The 18,220-nt window shown below is 41.7% G+C and overlaps 1 protein-coding gene across 5 annotated transcripts in view; it reads right to left on the bottom strand.

The window, feature by feature from the left end:
* The window catches only part of nek7 (NIMA-related kinase 7), a 249,284-nt gene extending 234,619 nt beyond the window's left edge, over positions 1–14,665 (bottom strand). For 3 of the 5 annotated variants that reach the window (XM_048539495.2, XM_048539497.2, XM_059647795.1), the window contains exon 1: positions 14,503–14,665. The gene's annotated coding sequence lies outside the window, so the exon portion shown is untranslated. Of the gene's footprint in view, positions 1–13,866; positions 13,982–14,502 lie in introns of those variants that run through there. The other 2 variants (XM_048539496.2, XM_048539498.2) reach the window with 2 other exon arrangements.
* Positions 14,666–18,220: the final 3,555 nt, after the last annotated feature.

The following is an 18,220-nucleotide window of genomic DNA, read 5'->3' as shown; positions in this document are numbered from 1 at the left end:
GATGGAGAATCCAAGATAACAAAATGTGAGGCTGGATGAACACAGCAGGCCAAGCAGCATCAACAAAATGTGAGGCTGGATGGAAAGTAACAGCTAAGTTGTATGCAACAAACACATGTTGTATCTGATTCATGAGCGTTTAATATCAAACTTCAATATCCTAATTGCTGGATAAGCACTGTTCTTGTGCTTATTTTTTCTCCCCCAAAACTTTACAACTAATCATGAACTGCCTGCAAACTGCATAACAACAAGTATGTTGTGTCAGCAAGACCAGACAGTGAACTTTAACCTAAACCAAAGTGCTGTGGGATGTCTGAAAAGTCAATATTCAATCTACCTTGTTTTTGCATATTAGATCATCAAGTGCACATCAAGGAAACCAAAATCATAAGGCTTTGGAAAATATAAGACCGCAGTGAATCCATACTGGACATGAGGGAATGCGTTTGAATATCAAATGTGGTCTGACTCACATCAGCTGTTTTACACATCACTGGTTGGTGTATGAAATTCTCATTTGCTGCACAGCAATTACGCCAATTCAGAAGAATTAAAAGGTTATCCATTTAATGAAAATTAAGTAAAGCGGGCACTTAAAGACACCACATTGACGAATAATAACTTTTTTCAACTTAAAATATAACCTACAACAATATTAATTAAAATTAGTAAAAATAAAACCTGAAGTTTCAATTTAAAATTTGGCAAAAACATGTCGTTCTCGAGCAAATACACTAGAACACTACAATGCAGTACAGGCCCTTCGGCCCGTGATGTTGCACCAACCTGTGAAACCAAACTGAAGCACATCTAACCTATACTATTCCATTATTATCCATATGTTTATCCAATGACCATTTAAATGCCCTTAAACTTGGTGAGCCTACTTCTGTTGCAGGCAGGGCATTCCATGCCCTTACTACTCTGAGTAAAGAACCTACCTCTGACATCCGTCCTATATCTATCACCCCTCAATTTAAAACTACGTCTCCTCATGCTAGCCATCTCCATCCGAGGAAAAGGGCTCGCACTGTCCACCCTATCTAATCCTCTGATCATCTTGTATGGCTCTATTAGGTCACCTCTCAACCTTCTTCTCTCTCTCATGAAAACAGTCTCAAGTCCCTCAGCCTTTCCTCATAAGACCTTCCCTCCATACCAGGCAACATCCTGGTAAATCTCCTCTGCTTCCACATCCTTCCTATAATGTGGCAACCAGAACTGTACATAATATTCCAAGTGTAGTCGCACTAGAGTTTTGTGCAGCTGCGACATGACCTCATGGCTCAGAAACTCATCCCTCTACCAATAAAACCTAACACACCGTACGCCTTCTTAACAACACTATCAACCTGGGTGGCAACTTTCAGGGATCTATGTACATGGATGCCGAGATCTCTCTGCTCATCCACACTACCAAAAATCTTACCATTAGCCCAGTACTCTGTATTCCTGTTACTCCTTCCAAAGTGAATCACCTCACACTTTTCCACATTAAACTCCATTTGCCACCTCTCAGCCCAGCTCTGCAGCTTAACTAATGTCCATCTGTAACCTGCAACATCCTTCCGCACTATCCACAACTCCAACCACTTTAGTGTCATCTGCAAATTTACTAACCCATCTAGGTCATTTATAAAAATGACAAATATGTATTACTCCTTTTGTACCTCTTGAAACTCGGCACAACCTGAACAATACTTTGTATTTGAACTAGCAGTCTCATACTCATCAGTAAGTGTCCCCACCACTTTTGTTGCAAAGCGATTGGGTTAATTGCAACCAGTTATCAATCTTTTGGAAAGTTTTGATCATGCTAATTATTTTCATCAGAAATGAGTAAAACCGCTGATCAGCCAATAGTACCAATGGCTTTAAAGAACATCCAGTGCTACAAAAGTCCACAAACTATTTCTTGAACCTTCTACCTTACTGAGTTCTTGATTCTCTCTGCATGATCACTCACACACAGTGACCTGAAAAGTCAATTTCACTTCAATGCCATGGACCTCTCTAATATATACACCAGTATTTTAGGAATTACATTCCTTCAATTTATAAACATTTTCCAGCAAAAAGCAACACCTATAAGACTTACACCAAATTGGCCAAAGGCTTATTTACAGTCAACTTACTTGGGGATTTCAGTCCTCTCATTTAATTCCTAAAACCAAGAAAATGGCAGTCTGGAAAATTGGAAGTTGATATTCATTTGAACAACATTCCCAAAACTGAAAACAAACATTTTCAAAAGCTAATCAATGTTACACGCCACCTGATTTAAACAAAAGCAAAAGAGCTGCAGATGCTGGAAATCAGAAACAAAGACACAACTAGTTGGAAAAACTCAGCAGGTCAGGCAGCATCTGTGGAGAGAAATCAGAGTTAACATTTCAGGTCCAGTAACCCTTCTTCAGAACTGATGGAAGCCTGGAAAACAAACACCAGTTTGTTAAGGTAAATAGCAGAGGATGGTTTCAATCCATCAACCTTTGGGTTATGGGCCTAGCAGAATACTTGGTTTTATGCAGAAGATAGGGTGGGGGAAAAAAGTGTAAGGAGTAAATGATAGGTGGAAATAGATTCCAAACAGAAAAAAGTTACAGAGTGGATAACAGTCAGCCTAAATGAATGAACAGCTGCTAATGGGTACTATCAGTGGCTAACAATGGGCCGTGTGCAAAAGCAGACCATATGATAATAAGTATCAGAGATAATGGGAACTGCAGATGCTGGAGATTCCAAGATAATAAAATGTGAGGCTGGATGAACACAGCAGGCCAAGCAGCATCTCAGGAGCACAAAAGCTGACGTTTCGGGCCTAGACCCTTCATCAGAGAGGGGGATGGGGGGAGGGAACTGGAATAAATAGGGAGAGAGGGGGAGGCGGACCGAAGATGGAGAGTAAAGAAGATAGGTGGAGAGGGTGTAGGTGGGGAGGTAGGGAGGGGATAGGTCAGTCCAGGGAAGACGGACAGGTCAAGGAGGTGGGATGAGGTTAGTAGGTAGCTGGGGGTGCGGCTTGGGGTGGGAGGAAGGGATGGGTGAGAGGAAGAACCGGTTAGGGAGGCAGAGACAGGTTGGACTGGTTTTGGGATGAAGTGGGTGGGGGGGGAAGAGCTGGGCTGGTTGTGTGGTGCAGTGGGGGGAGGGGATGAACTGGGCTGGTTTAGGGATGCAGTGGGGGAAGGGGAGATTTTGAAACTGGTGAAGTCCACATTGATACCATATGGCTGCAGGGTTCCCAGGCGGAATATGAGATGCTGTTCCTGCAACCTTCGGGTGGCATCATTGTGGCAGTGCAGGAGGCCCATGATGGACATGTCATCAAGAGAATGGGAGGGGGAGTGGAAATGGTTTGCGACTGGGAGGTGCAGTTGTTTGTTGCGAACTGAGCGGAGGTGTTCTGCAAAGCGGTCCCCAAGCCTCCGCTTGGTTTCCCCAATGTAGAGGCAGCCGCACCGGGTACAGTCCAATGTAGAGGAAGCCGCACCGGGTACAGTCCAATGTAGAGGAAGCCGCACCGGGTACAGTCCAATGTAGAGGCAGCCGCACCGGGTACAGTCCAATGTAGAGGCAGCCGCACCGGGTACAGTCCAATGTAGAGGAAGCCGCACCGGGTACAGTGTACCCGGTGCGGCTTCCTCTACATTGGGGAAACCAAGCGGAGGCTTGGGGACCGCTTTGCAGAACACCTCCGCTCAGTTCGCAACAAACAACTGCACCTCCCAGTCGCAAACCATTTCCACTCCCCCTCCAATTCTCTTGATGACATGTCCATCATGGGCCTCCTGCACTGCCACAATGATGCCACCCGAAGGTTGCAGGAACAGCATCTCATATTCCGCCTGGGAACCCTGCAGCCATATGGTATCAATGTGGACTTCACCAGTTTCAAAATCTCCCCTTCTCCCACTGCATCCCTAAACCAGCCCAGTTCATCCCCTCCCCCCACTGCACCACACAACCAGCCCAGCTCTTCCCCCCCACCCACTGCATCCCAAAACCAGTCCAACCTGTCTCTGCCTCCCTAACCGGTTCTTCCTCTCACCCATCCCTTCCTCCCACCCCAAGCCGCACCCCCAGCTACCTACTAACCTCATCCCACCTCCTTGACCTGTCCGTCTTCCCTGGACTGACCTATCCCCTCCCTACCTCCCCACCTACACCCTCTCCACCTATCTTCTTTACTCTCCATCTTCGGTCCGCCTCCCCCTCTCTCCCTATTTATTCCAGTTCCCTCCCCCCATCCCCCTCTCTGATGAAGGGTCTAGGCCCGAAACGTCAGCTTTTGTGCTCCTGAGATGCTGCTTGGCCTGCTGTGTTCATCCAGCCTCTATGATAATAAGACCTGGCTTGTGGGGACTGGGGAAAGAACATGGGAGAAGATGCCACAAACCAAATTGTTGAACTTGAAAATAAAATCGAGAAAGATGTAGAGTCCCCAGACAAAAAAAAAACACGAGATGCCGTTCTTCCAGCTTGCATTGAACTTTGCTGGAGCACTGCAGCAAGCCTGAGACAGAGATGTTGGCCAGGGAACACAGCAGTATGTTAAAGTGGTAGGCAACTGGAAGCTCAGGGGTTTTTTGTAGACAGAACACCACTTCTCAGAAAAACCTGGCACCCAGTCTACATTTCATTTCCTAATGGAGGGGAGGCCACATTGTGAGCAGTGAATGCAGTAGACTAGATTAAGTGAAGTACAGGCACAGTGCTGCTTTACGTGGAAGGTGTGTTTGGGCTCATGGATACTGAGGAAGGAAGAAAGTAAGCAGGCACCTTATTTGGTTGCAACGGAAGGTGCCGTGGGGCTGTCGGGGAAGTGAAGGAGAAATGAATTAAGGTATCTTGGAGGGAACAGTCCTTGCTGAAGACTGACAAGGGGAAGGAGGGGAAAGCATGTCTTGTGGTGGCTTCACACTCGAGGTGAAGAAAATGTCAGCTAATAATCCTCTGGATGTGGATGCTGGTGGGATGGTAATTGAGGTCAAGAGGAAGCTAATCACTCTTGTGGGGTGGAAGAGAAAGGGGAAAGGTACAAGCGCAGGAGATGGATCAGACCTGGCTGAGGGCCCTGTCAGATACAGTGCTGGAGAATCCTCAGTTAAGGAGGAAGGTGATTATTTTGAAGGACCCTTTCACAAAGTTGGCATCATCTGGTCAGATGCAACAGAGATGGAGGAACTGGTAGAATGAAAGAGTCTGCACGGGAAGCAGGATGTGAGGATGCATTATCAAGGTAACTGTGTAAGTCAGTTGATTTGTAATGGATATTGGTGGCCAGCCTATCCCAAAAAAAGGAAACAGACATCAAGGAAGGAAGAAGGTCAGAAATGGACCACGTGAAGGAGGCAGCGGGGTAGAAATTGGAAACGAAATTGGACTTGGAAAAGTTTAATCAAGAAAGGGAAGCAGCACCAAAGAAAGCACTGGAGAAAGAATTGTGGGTCGGGACCGGAACAAGAAATGTTCCACGTACCCAACAAACAGACAGAGATAACAGGGGATAGCAAAGTCACATCAAACTTCAAAATCATCTAGATTAGGTCATTAGATTCTTTTTTAATTTACCTTATTTGCATTAATTCAGAGTCACAATAAATGCAAAGTGGGGAGGCACAACTGTTGATACATCTAAATATACAGTTGCTTAAAATCATCTCAGCGACATATAAGCAAGTCCAGTGTGAAGAATGATAAAAGGTCTTCACAGAATCCACAGGATTGTTTCAATTTTAATGGAAGCTAAATCAGTTTGGATCAACATGTGATCCATCCACCCAAATTTTGACTCGGGCACTCAGGGTGCAATTCCAAGTGCACATAGCTGCTCCGCTTAATGTCAGTGAATCCTTTTTGTGACTATAGTGCAGGGATTTAAAAAATACAAGTGAAACAAAGTTCAATTCCATGGTTATTCTCAAAACTCAAAAAGAGAATTACTATGTTGAATAAAATTTATAACTAATGTGAATACATCATTACAAAGTATTCCGTACCATATCAAATTATGCATAAAATATAATTTGCACTTTGTTTCCGGAAACAGTCTCTTGAATTTTCTGACATTATAAATATTGACAGTTTACAAAACCAGAAGACGACCAGAGAAAGCTTCCAGAAGACACGATGGCAGATGCAACTTAACAGGGACAGTTGTAAAGTAACACATTTTGGAAGATAGAATAAATCCATGCCTTTATATGGTACATTTCATGAGTTCAAGTCACCCCAGAGTACTAAGCAGAAAGTTGGTCACTCGTAAGTTTGTTTATGGTTATAAAGTCCGTGAAAAGAAAAGAACAGGGTAAAACAGTAGGAGGAAACAATGAACAAAGAGGCCACCAGACTTAAGTTCTTCATTCCCGGATGTGAGTGAAAGTAAGGCAAAAGACCAAATGAATCATTCTTAAAGGGCAGAGTGTACAAGCATGAAGAAATAACGAAGAATTTTCAAAAGTACTGGTTAGTACACAGTTGAAGCTTTATTTAGATAAAAGTTGGCTCCTATTTGATGCTGGCAGCATTATTCGATATCACCATAGTATTTATATTCAGGTATTTCTGTTATAACTCAGGTTTCATTAACACAAATTGCTTGTTACACGATTGATGATTGTATTATGCAAACAGCATTGCCCAAAGTTTTTACTGCATATAATAGTGATTTTCCTATACTGAAATTTTCTATAGCGAGAGGTCAGACAAAAACACAACTATCGCATTTTCGGAAAAATATCTACATCATTATTGCCCAAGTGACAGTTGCTACAAGACAAAACTACAACATACACACAAGTCAAAAATAATCACAAATACTTCCTTTAAAATCATTCATACAGCGTTACAAATGATCACAAGAGGTTGGTTTCTACACAAGCCTGTCTTGCACTGTCAGGAATCACACAACATAGGTTGTAGTCCAACAAGTTTATTTGAAATCACAAGCTTTCGAAACACTGCTCCTTCATCAGGTGAAGCAAAGGGAAGTGCACAGAGATAGAACTTATAGGCAGACAGATCACTGCAAGATAATAATTCTAGATAAGTAAGAGTGTCAAAATAAAAAGCACAAATAGTGTGAGTGGAATGTCGACAGGCTGAATAACAAATCTTTGAAGGTGTTCAAAAGTGTCAACAGCTGAATAGCAAGTGAAGGGGTGACCTATGATTCAATTAATTGAGGCAAGAAACATAACTACTAAAAAAAAAACAAAAAGGTGGTGTTGGAGGCAAACCAAAAGGCTGGGATGACACCATTGGTATAAGAGTTGCACGCTGAGGGTCTAACCAAAGTAACAAGTATTTCAAAACTGTACAAAGGTAGAAAGATCATAAGTTATCAGGGTGATGGTGTCAAAAGAGGACAGTAAAGATTTTAGAAATACAGATCAGTTGTGGTAGGGTTACATGTAGCATTACATGAATCCATGATCACAGTTGAGGCCATCTTCAAGGGTACAGGGACTTGGCTGTCTGTTTTTGCTCGGTGTTTCTGCGTTGCTATATATCTTGAAGGCCGCCTCAGAGGATGCTTATCCTAAGATTGGAGGCTAAGTGTTCTTGACCACTGAAGTGTTTCCTGATTGGGAGGAAACACTCCTGTCTGTTGACTGAATGGAAACCATTGTGTTCTCCTGAAGGCCAGGTTGTTTGCTGTGAACAGTGACCACAACACCAGACAACCCTGCCGCGGCAACCTCTGCATCATATGTCAGATCATTGACATGGATACTACCATTACACGTGGGAACACCACCCACCTCGGACATGGCAGATAGTCATGTGACTTGGCTACTGATGTCTATCTCATACACTGCAGGAAAGGATGCTCTGAAGCATGGTATATTGGTGAGACCATGTAGATGCTACAACAATGGATGAATGGACACTGGTGTCTGGTAATGATGCATAACGTTGCCTCCTAGTCAGGAGACACTTCAGTGGTCAAGGACATTCAGCCTCCAACCCTTCGGTAAACATCCTTTAAGGTAGCCTTCAAGATACACAACCATGCAGCATCACCAAGCAACAACTGATAGCCAAGTTCTGCACCATGATGACAGCACTGTATTCTCGGGTGTGTGTGTGTTGCTACATGTTACTGTTACGGGCTTGTAAAATCTTCCTTACTGTTCTGTTTACAACAACGGTATCTTGATAACTTATTGTGATCTGTCTACTTTTATTAGTTTGTACAGTTTTGGATTACTAGTTACTTCGGTTAGACCTTCAATATGTGATTCTTATATTTATCATGTTATTCTAGCATTTCGTTTGTCTCCAGCACCATCTTATTTGATTTTTTTTATCATTATCTCTCTGCCTCAATTAATCAGATCGTAGGTCATCCTTCACTTGCTATTCAGTTGTTGACACTTCAACCACACCATTTGACACTTTCAAACACCTGCAAAGATTTGTTATTCAACCTGCTGACACTCCGCCCACACCACTTGTACCATCTCTGACACTCTAAATTACACGGAATTATCTTGCAGTGATCTCTCCACCTTTAAATTCTGTGCCTGTGTGCTTCCCTCAACTTCACCTGACGAAGGAGCAGAAAGCTTACGATTTCAAATAAACCTGTTAGACTAAACCTGGTGTCGTGAGACTTCTGGCTTTGTTTACCCCAGTTCAATACAGGCACCTCCATATCACGTCTTTCTCTGCACTAACACAATTCTCTGAAATATACCTATGCAGCAATACCTTATCAACAAAGCGTGAGTAATCCTTTCTTCATCTCAGTTGCAATATACTCGTACATTTACCAACTTACAGTACTGACAAGGATGCAAGTACTGTAAAATGATTGAACACAGGCATTAATATGTTGTGAGACAACAAAAGTGTAGAGCTCAATGAACACAGCAGGCCAAGCAGCAGAGGAGCAGGAAAGCTGACGTTTTGGGTCTAGATCTGAAAAAGGATCTAGACCAAAACGTCAGCTTTCCTGCTCCTCTGATGCTGCTTGGCCTGCTGTGTTCATCCAGCTCTATACCTTGTTATCTCAGATCCTCCAGCATCGGCAATTCCTACTATCTCATTAATATATTGCGTATTTTTGAAACCCTAATTTGTTACAATTACAGAATTTCTCAAAATCTATCCTTACTTAAAATATTCATATACATTTATTAGATACTTCGGATTCAAATGCACAACTCTAGTTTTTCTATTTGAACTTCTTTTTAACTAATTCTGGAGTAATAAATGTTCAAGTGAAAATAATTTGCAAATGCTGAAACATATGCAAAACAAAAAGTGATGTCCCAGTCTCTGAAAAACACCCACAAGGATTCAGCTTTAGAATCCAAACAGTAAGAAATTATTCCAATGTTAACACAGTAGAAAAATAAAGCTTTTAGAGAATCCAGTTGGTGCTAAAACAAAAAAAAATTAAAAATTGGTAGCTTATTAAATTAATGCTCCCTGAAACTATGTTTAAGATAAAAATTCTACTAGCATGACAACCAACAGGTTTCACAACTAAATCTGAATATACTCATTTCAAAAAAGAGTCTAAAAACAGTAAACAAGAATAAATATGACATACTAGAGGATGCCAACTGAGAATAATAATGAAATCAACATAATGACGGTCACCTAAAACCCATTCTGAAAAACAATGGATAAAATGCAATTTAAACCATCCGTGTGCACTTACACATCAGAAACAGACAAAGAACTGATTATAAACAAATTCAAGTTTCCTCATTCACGATAAACAAAAGTGGCAGCCATTGTGGTTTTAGAAGATCCAGACTGTACCTGACAAAGCCAGCGAAATTCAAAGTGGGTGTGAGAAGTCTCAATGTTGTAACCTGGACCTGTAAAAAAGCTCTTGATAACAGTACATAAAGAAGATTGCTACAACAAAACTGAAGGTAGGAAACGCTTTTTGTGAAACAGAGGTTGGAATTTAGCAGGACAAAAGAGGGAGCACTCGTTAAGAATATGACATCAAGTTGAGATACATTGGATGGATGTCCCATGGATGACTGGGGACAGGGCCAAGGTCATCATGTTTCTGATCTTCACTGCCGATTGAGTTCAGAGAGATGCTGGAAAGTCATCAAGTTTTCAGGCAGTAAATTGAGGAAGGTCGCAAACAGTATTATCTGACGAACACAGAGAAGACAATCACAGAGAAAAACTGAGGCAATGTGTGTAGGTGGGCAATGCACATTAAATAAATACTGCATTTAGGTCTATCAATGTATTTTTAAGATAAATGAAAGAGATGCCAACTAAAATGGAGGATAAATCAAAAGAGTTCAGAGAATGATAGTAGATTTAATATCAACCATAAAATTATTTCTGCAAACCTACAATCAGAGCAAGCTGAATAACGCGAAAAACTAAAACAGAAAAAGCTTGAAGTACTCAGCACTTCAGACCACATCTGTGGTCACAGAAACAGTTAACATTTCAGGTTGATGACCTTTCATCGCAACTGGAAAAAATTAGAGATACATCAAATGTAATCAAATACAGATAAGGTAAGGAGTAGAGGTGGGAGAAAACAGAACAAAGGAAATGATCTATGATTGGTTAGTAGGCCAGAAGACTTTCCCAATGTTTGCATGTTTATATTACAAATAATTTTCCAGATCAAATGAAAGGTCATCCATCTGAACCATCAGCTTGGATTTTGGAATTTTAGGAGTTTCAATAACTCGTTGGTCAGAAAATCTGTCAGAACCAAAGTGTTGCAATGCATACATGCTTGCAAAAAGAATTTTCTATAAATTGGCGTAGAATTCTGTAAAATAACAGTGAGCTTCAACAAAAAGTTCAGTGATCAAAAATTTTTTCGAGCAAAAAATTAAATCACAAGTGGAATCATTTAAACAGCTAATATTCTGAATTGCTGCCATAATCATTCTGACTTTTGAAGTTATCCCTCTGGTATCATTGTCCTCATGAAATATTTGTGAACTAACAGGAAACCCTTTCCACTTGGAATCACTGGTCTCAAAACGTACTGGCAAGAAAAATTAATGCAATGTGAGCAATTAACCCAACTTTCCATCAACATCATTTGTCTCCTTTTAACATTAACATCAGAGCACAAGAGAACTCCCTGGAGCAGCATTATAATGCACTCTCAATACAGACTGATGGCATTTTCCTGGTTGGAATGACTGCATACATTGACACAAAAAAGCTATCAATTTGGTCTATGTCTCCACAGACAATGCCTGATCTGATCAGTATTTTCAATTTTGTATTTCAATTTCCCAACGTGCGTGATATTTTGCCTTTATATTAGAATACTGAGTGATCTTGACAAATCAAGACAGTACAGGTCTGAGATGATAAAGCTACAGGGTGGCAGCTTAAACTTAGTTGTTTGTCAATAGCCAGAGCAAAAACTAAGCTCTAGAAGCATGGTGTGAAGCTGGATGAACACAGCAGGCCAAGCAGCATCAGAGGAGTAGGAAAGTTGACGTTTCGGGTCAAGACCCTTCTTCAGAAATGTCATTCTTCTGAAGAAGGGTCCCAAACCGAAACGTCAACTTTCCTGCTCCTCTGATGCTGCTTGGCCTGCTGTGTTCATCCAGCTTCACACCGTGTTATCTCAGATTATCCAGCATCAGCAGTTTCTACTACCTCAAGCTCTAGAATCAGATTACAACAAAATACCTCCTTAAGTCAATACCATTACAGTCATTGCAGCACAGTAGGAGTTTATTCAATTCACAACACAGCTCCCTGTACTGCAACTGATTCAATCCACTCCCTCACCTTACGGTCTGCATAAGAGAACTGCAAGTTCGGTTCCCTCAAATGCCCATCTAACTTGTTTCTCAAATTATTGATCAAGTACACTTTCATCCTCCTAGGCAACCAGTTCCAGGCAAACAATGGCCAATGATTAATTTAGAGGGCTACCAAGATAGGGTTTGAGAATTAGACTAGCTGGGTAGCTCTTTTGGAAGCCAGTGCAGGCATGATTGGCCAACGGCTTCCTTCTGTAAAATTCTATGATTCATCTCAAGGGTGGATTACAAGGAAAGCCATTAACAACATGTAACAGTACAGATAACCTAGCGACTTCAAAATATGAAGAGAAATGTCCAAGATATTACCAGGATAGGGTTCATAAGACAGGGTAGATAAAGATAAACCATTCCTAGTGGTTGGAGATTCTAGGACTAGGAGCACTGCAGTCAGCGCCAGATCAGTCAGCATAGATGTAAGGATGCACTTCTTTACACAGGTATGGAACAAACTGCCATAAACAGCAGTTGCTACCAGATAAGTTATTAGTTTTAAATCATGGAAATATTTTTTGTTAAGCAAAGGTATTAAGGGATTTGGGCCAAAAGCAGGTATATGAAGTTATGTCACAGATCAGCCATGATCTCACTGGATGGCAGAACAGACTTCCAGGAGTGAACAGCCTACTCCTGTTCCGACAAATAGAAATATTTAGCTCGATCTTAACTCCAAATATAACCATAAACTTCAGAGCAATGTCAAAGTAGTTTAAAATTAAGATCAAGATTGTTGTTCAGAAGTATTTGTCATACAAAGAATGATTGTCCTTTTAAGATTATTCTGGACATCAGTTCACAGTGATATGATGCTATAAGTTAGCACGAGTATCTCAAATTAACGACTTACAGTATAAACTTTAGCTATTTCTGGCAGATCTACTTTTAATGTAGAAAGGAATAACTAATAAAATCCTGGAACCTAGGAAACTAATAGCAATTCATACACAAGTTAGTCACTGTCGTGTATAATTTGCTCAAGACAACAAACTGGAAAATCTGCTTTCAAGGCTGCAAAACTGCTGAAATTTTGAGAGGTGAATCATTTCGGATCTATAATGCTCAAAGCAAAAAAAACAATTCAATACAGCATTTAAGAAAACACTTAAAAAAACAGAAGAATTCACAAATCGTACTGAAAGAAAGATCAATGTCAAACTTGACAGCAAAGTTTAAAATATTACCTCATTTTAAATAACCAAGATGATTAAAACCCTGGACCGACGATGGCCTATAAACAAAATGCTCAAAACAAGTTACGAGAGATATTGATGTACATATTGACAGAGTGACAAATTATTGGCTAGTTCAACCAGTTGAGGTACATCAACCACCTCCCCACCCCCATGCAAATTGGAGATGTAAAGCTCATTTATTCTAATAGAGCAATTACACTCCACAGTATGAAAGCAATAATTAATTTCAAGGCATTTCATGTTCCAACAGAAACAGCACACGGAGGCAAATAACTGATCATAATCTGCTTCTTTTCAAGAACAGACAATGATTTTTCTTAAATTATTGTGCCATACCGTCATGTGAAAACACGATAAAATGTGCGCAGATTGCCCATTTGATAGAATTCTGTGCATTTAAACCAAGAAACCTGCTCAAACAAACATAGGAACATAGAACACAAGTGCGTCTTTAGCGCCTGAGCTTATTTCATTTCAATGCAACCTGGCTATTCTGCAAATTAACTCCATGCACAAGTCATATCTCGCAAAAAATCAGTTACAATTACTTTATCTGGCATCATTTACTATTTGCAGAAGACAGCTTCAAATTTCTACCACCTGCTGTGAAATGTTTTTGAAAAGAATTGCTCAATGACGTTCCGGCAAATCATTCACAAGGATGTTTCATTTCAACTATTAACCTATCAGTTCATAACATTTCGTTAAACATCTCATTGCTCAACCAATAGTCAACATTTCAATAATTTTCCACAGACCTGAAAGATCACTTTTGATCATCTTTGTTTCAATGTTTAAACGTACATTTTCACAAATATGGTAAGTCAACTCGCCCTGAAAGTTGAACTTAAACTGCTAAGGGTAAAAACCATCACCTTATAGCTTAACGTATTTTCCAGACAGCAAAATAAAACAAGATAGCAGGGGAGCATCTGCGAAGCTGCTCAGTTCACAACTCCAAACTAAGTGACAACTTTATCCTTGAGGATCAGAGCAACTTGCGAATGAAAGGCAGCGGTCTGCCCAACAACGGACGCATCAGTCAGCCAATAGCAATGGCGGTTTTATTTGGGCGAGCCAATAAGAGGAGAATTGGGCGGAACTGCTATTGCCAGCGGGTTTGGCTGTTCTTCGGGCCGGCACTGTCTCTCCCCGAGTCACGCCTTGGTTACGGTGCCGAAAGAAAGATAGAGAGAGAGAAAAAAAAACTGACTGAGTGGAGAGGTTGGAGCCGGGGCCAACAACGAGCTCGATGCTCTGGCCACAAGCGGCTTGTCCATTTCAGCCCTGAGTCCGGGGGGGGGGGGTTTCCTCTGCGGGTTTGCAGGAGACAAGGCGAGGCGGTCAGTTAAAAACTTAGGCCTGCGGAGGAGGGAGGGGGGTGTGTGTATGTTTATGGGGGGGTGGGGGGAGAAGAGAGCAAAAGGGAAATCTCCGCGTTTGGGAGGCGATGCCAGCTGCCCGCCCCGGTCTGTTTCCGACTCCGTAGCCAACAACTCCCTTGCCCTTACCGGGAAGCGGCGCAGCCGTCACTTGAGCAAATGGTGGCGATGGCGCCGCTGTAGGCTTTTCTTCTGCCCGCGGCCTGCGCAGCGCGTGCGGCTGCTCCGGGCTCGAGCTCGGGCTCGCGCGCTGATGTCAGCGCAAGGATCGTGCCGCCATTGGCTGGAAACTCCCAGCATTCCGCGGGACGGGGGGGGCGGAGCTTGCAGTATCATCGCCGGTGCTGACGCCACTGAAACCAGCGTGTGTCAATTGTTAGTGCAAGGCGAGGGAAGTCAGTGGTGAAGCTGTTGTTCAGGCAAACCTCGTTACAGGAGCTACTTGGGGCTGCATTTTTTTTCTTGCACTCCACTCTGTCGATACGATCAAGTTCACCTGGAGCTTGGCTCATCTTCCAACACAATGGTACAAATCCCCACTCATCCTCTTGCAGAACGTGGCACCGCTCTTGTTGAGTATTTGGTCCATTGTGGCAGGTAACTAATTGCAGCGATTGCACAGGACACCGCTTGGCACCTAGGAGAAATTCCGTGGAGAGCAACGGATGAAGTAAAAACCAACCAGGACTGCAATGAAACTCTAAGCCTAGTTAATTAGGAAAGAAAAACTTTGGGGGCCGGAAGGACGTATTGCACGTAATAGGCTATATGATACCTTTTAAATGCAATAAAATATCCTTTCACATAAACGGAAAATGTAACGTATAAGCTACAGTAGGGTATTTCTAGGATTCGGCTAGCTTCTCGAGAACCGAAAACACTTCTACCAAAGATAAAGCCATGAAAATTGGAACACAGTTCGCTATTTTATTGCAAGATCGATATATTTCGCCTGTATGATAACTGTCTCGTGTGTCAGAAATAAGTTTCTTTATAAAGTACCTCATTCAAGCATTGTGCAATCCACCAGCGGAGAACATATGGCAATCGTTTTTCAGAGAACATTTGAGTGATTTGATTGCTTAATCGCAGCAAAACTTATTTTCCTTTTATAGAATGTTTACACATGTTTAATTTGGACAGGTACGTGAATTGGAAGGATGAGGGGGATACAGGCCAAACACAAGCAAATGTAGCTCGTTCAGTTCAGGAAAGCTGGTCGGCAAGAACCTTTGGGTCAAAAGGTCGTGTTCCATGCTGTATGACTCTTAAGTACCGAGTTGCATTCCAAATGTATACGTAGGAAGCTTTAATGCAACAAACGTTGATATATGTTGTCAAAACCAGCCCAGCCCGTTCCCGCCTCCCTAACCTGTTCTTCCTCTCACCTAAGATGAGGTGCTCCTAAGATGCTGCTTGGCCTGCGTTGTTCATCCAACTCCACGCTTTGTTATCCTTGATATACGTAGCAAGGGTTTTGGAAGCTCCCCTTCAAGTCCTGCTCCGGGGCTTGTTCACGATATAAGGAGTATTCATGACTTAGCCAAACTGGTTGATAATAAACCTGTTGCTGTTTAAAACGTCATAACAAAGTGTGGAGCTGGATGAATACAGCAGGCCAAGCAGCATCTTAGGAGCTGACGTTTCGGGCCTTGACCCTTCATCAGAAAAGGGGAATGGGGAGAGGATTCTGAAATAATTAGGAAGATAGGTGGAGAGGAGAGTATAGGTGGGGAGGACGGACAGGTCAAGGGGGTGGGATGAGGTTAGTAGGTAGGAAATGGAGGTGTGGCTTGAGGTGGGAGGAGGGGATAGGTGAGAGGAACAACAGGTTACGGAGGCTGGGACAAGTGGGGGCAGGGGAGATTTTGAAGCTGGTGAAATCCACATTGATAGCATTGGGAACAGCAGATGCTAGAGAATCTGAGAAAGCAAAGTGTGGAGCTGGATGAACACAACAGGCCAAGCAGCATCTTAGGAGCACAAAAGCTGACGTTTCGGGCCTAGACCCTTCATCAGAAAGGATTTTCAGTTGAAGGGTCTTGGCCCGAAACGTCAGCTTTGGTGCTCCTAAGATGCTGCGTGGCCTGCTGTGTTCATCCAGCTCCACACTTTGTTATACAAGATGGATTTGCCATTTTTTGTTAAAAAATGACTTATGATGCTGTTTGATTCTAAACTAAAATTCTATGCCAAACATCAGCTCTTTAATTTTACCTCTTTCAGTAACATTAACAATTACAAAGTCCTTTTCCTATCAATTTATATGGCTTTCAAAAGGCCTTCATTGTGGTACTTGCAATCAAACTCTGTTGAGCAGAATAAGCACTGTCAGATGATACCAGCTCAGTTTTTGTGCCATCTCCCGGGTCTGCAGAATAATTGGTGAACTCGGTAGAAGGTTGTCTCCTGATCGAAACTAATGTTTTCCTGTTTTTCCTCACCATCCTAATTTCTGTCTCCACAAGATTGTGCTCCAGATGTAGTGTTTTTCTCAATAACTTGTCCTTGACCATGAATCCATGTTGACTCCGCAGCCTGGAGATCTATAAATTGAGTACTCTGGCAATTAATATAAATCTGTGTATGAGTGAAATGGTATTTAATCAATCTAAAGCATATATCTTACAACACATATAAATGGACATAAAAGAGTAAGAAATTGAGTGCAGCTTCCTTCCCATTGGAAACTCAAACAGAGCCAGACTACCCCATAGCATTATAAAATGATAACTTTGTAGTGTCAGGTTAATGTCGTCATTCTTTTTCAGTAAAAAATTTATCTTAATCCCTTTCTGGCATCACTATTAGCTTGTAAATAACTCAGTGAGTTAGTCTTCTGGGCAAGCTCACAAGTATTTGAAGTATTCACAAGGAAAGTGTGGGCCTTGCCTAAAATGATTAGGCTTGGAATCCCAAGTGTCGAAGATTTTCAACGTGCAATGACAGCTTCAGGCATGTGACCACGTAGATGTTTTACCTCCATCCACCCAGCATAGTAATCAGCCACAATTAAAACCATCTTCCCTTTGGCTCAAAAAAATGTTCCCACTGTCTGTACAGAAGTGAAGACAGCAACTGTAATTCCCTTTGTTCTTACCAAAGGAGAGCACATTATTTCCGTTGGAGTTCTTTTCGAATAATTTTGGGGGCCTTGGCAATTGAACAGAATTGCATGTTTTGGCAGAACCCCTCTTGACATCTGCATAACATGAGTATGATTTTTGTTGTATATTGAGCTAGAGGACTGTTGGTATGGTCAATCTTACCTAATAAATCAAGGAGTTACTCACAATGCTGATATATTTCTTTGTCCAAAATATTACTTCAAAGGTGTTTCAGCCTGAGAGATGACATGATACGACATGTATCATTTGTAGATTGTGAAGGCGTTCAATGGGAAAGATACGGGAATTTTCAAAATTAAGGCCCAAAATATAAAAGTCATGAATAAATTGATAAGAAACTCAGGGCAAACTTCTTTATGTTGAAGATAGCATGCATGTAGACCCCATTGCCACGTAAGATTGTGGAAGATAGTGCAGATGAATTTAAAGGGACCTACGTTTAGCATGAGTAAATTTTTAAAAAGTATACATTGATAGGGTGTAATGAAGTGAGTTGGGTGGAGGATCATCTGAAGCATGTACAGCTGGATTAATTAGTCTGTTTCCGTTCTGTATAATTATAAGTAAGTTTGAATGATTGTGAAATGTGTCAAGAATGTAAAAGTTCTTTATGCTACATTGCAGTTCCTCTTTTCTTTAAAAATAATACTTTGTCAGTCAAGCTGCAAATGATTTTGTGAACCTGTTGTTCTCTTTGGGGCCTTGCTTTATGTCTCTCC

This window comes from Stegostoma tigrinum, chromosome 8, assembly GCF_030684315.1.
Source record: "Stegostoma tigrinum isolate sSteTig4 chromosome 8, sSteTig4.hap1, whole genome shotgun sequence".
Taxonomy (NCBI): domain Eukaryota; kingdom Metazoa; phylum Chordata; class Chondrichthyes; order Orectolobiformes; family Stegostomatidae; genus Stegostoma; species Stegostoma tigrinum.
The sequence above is the reverse complement of the archived record's forward strand: the minus strand, read 5'-3'. Positions and strand labels throughout refer to the sequence as shown.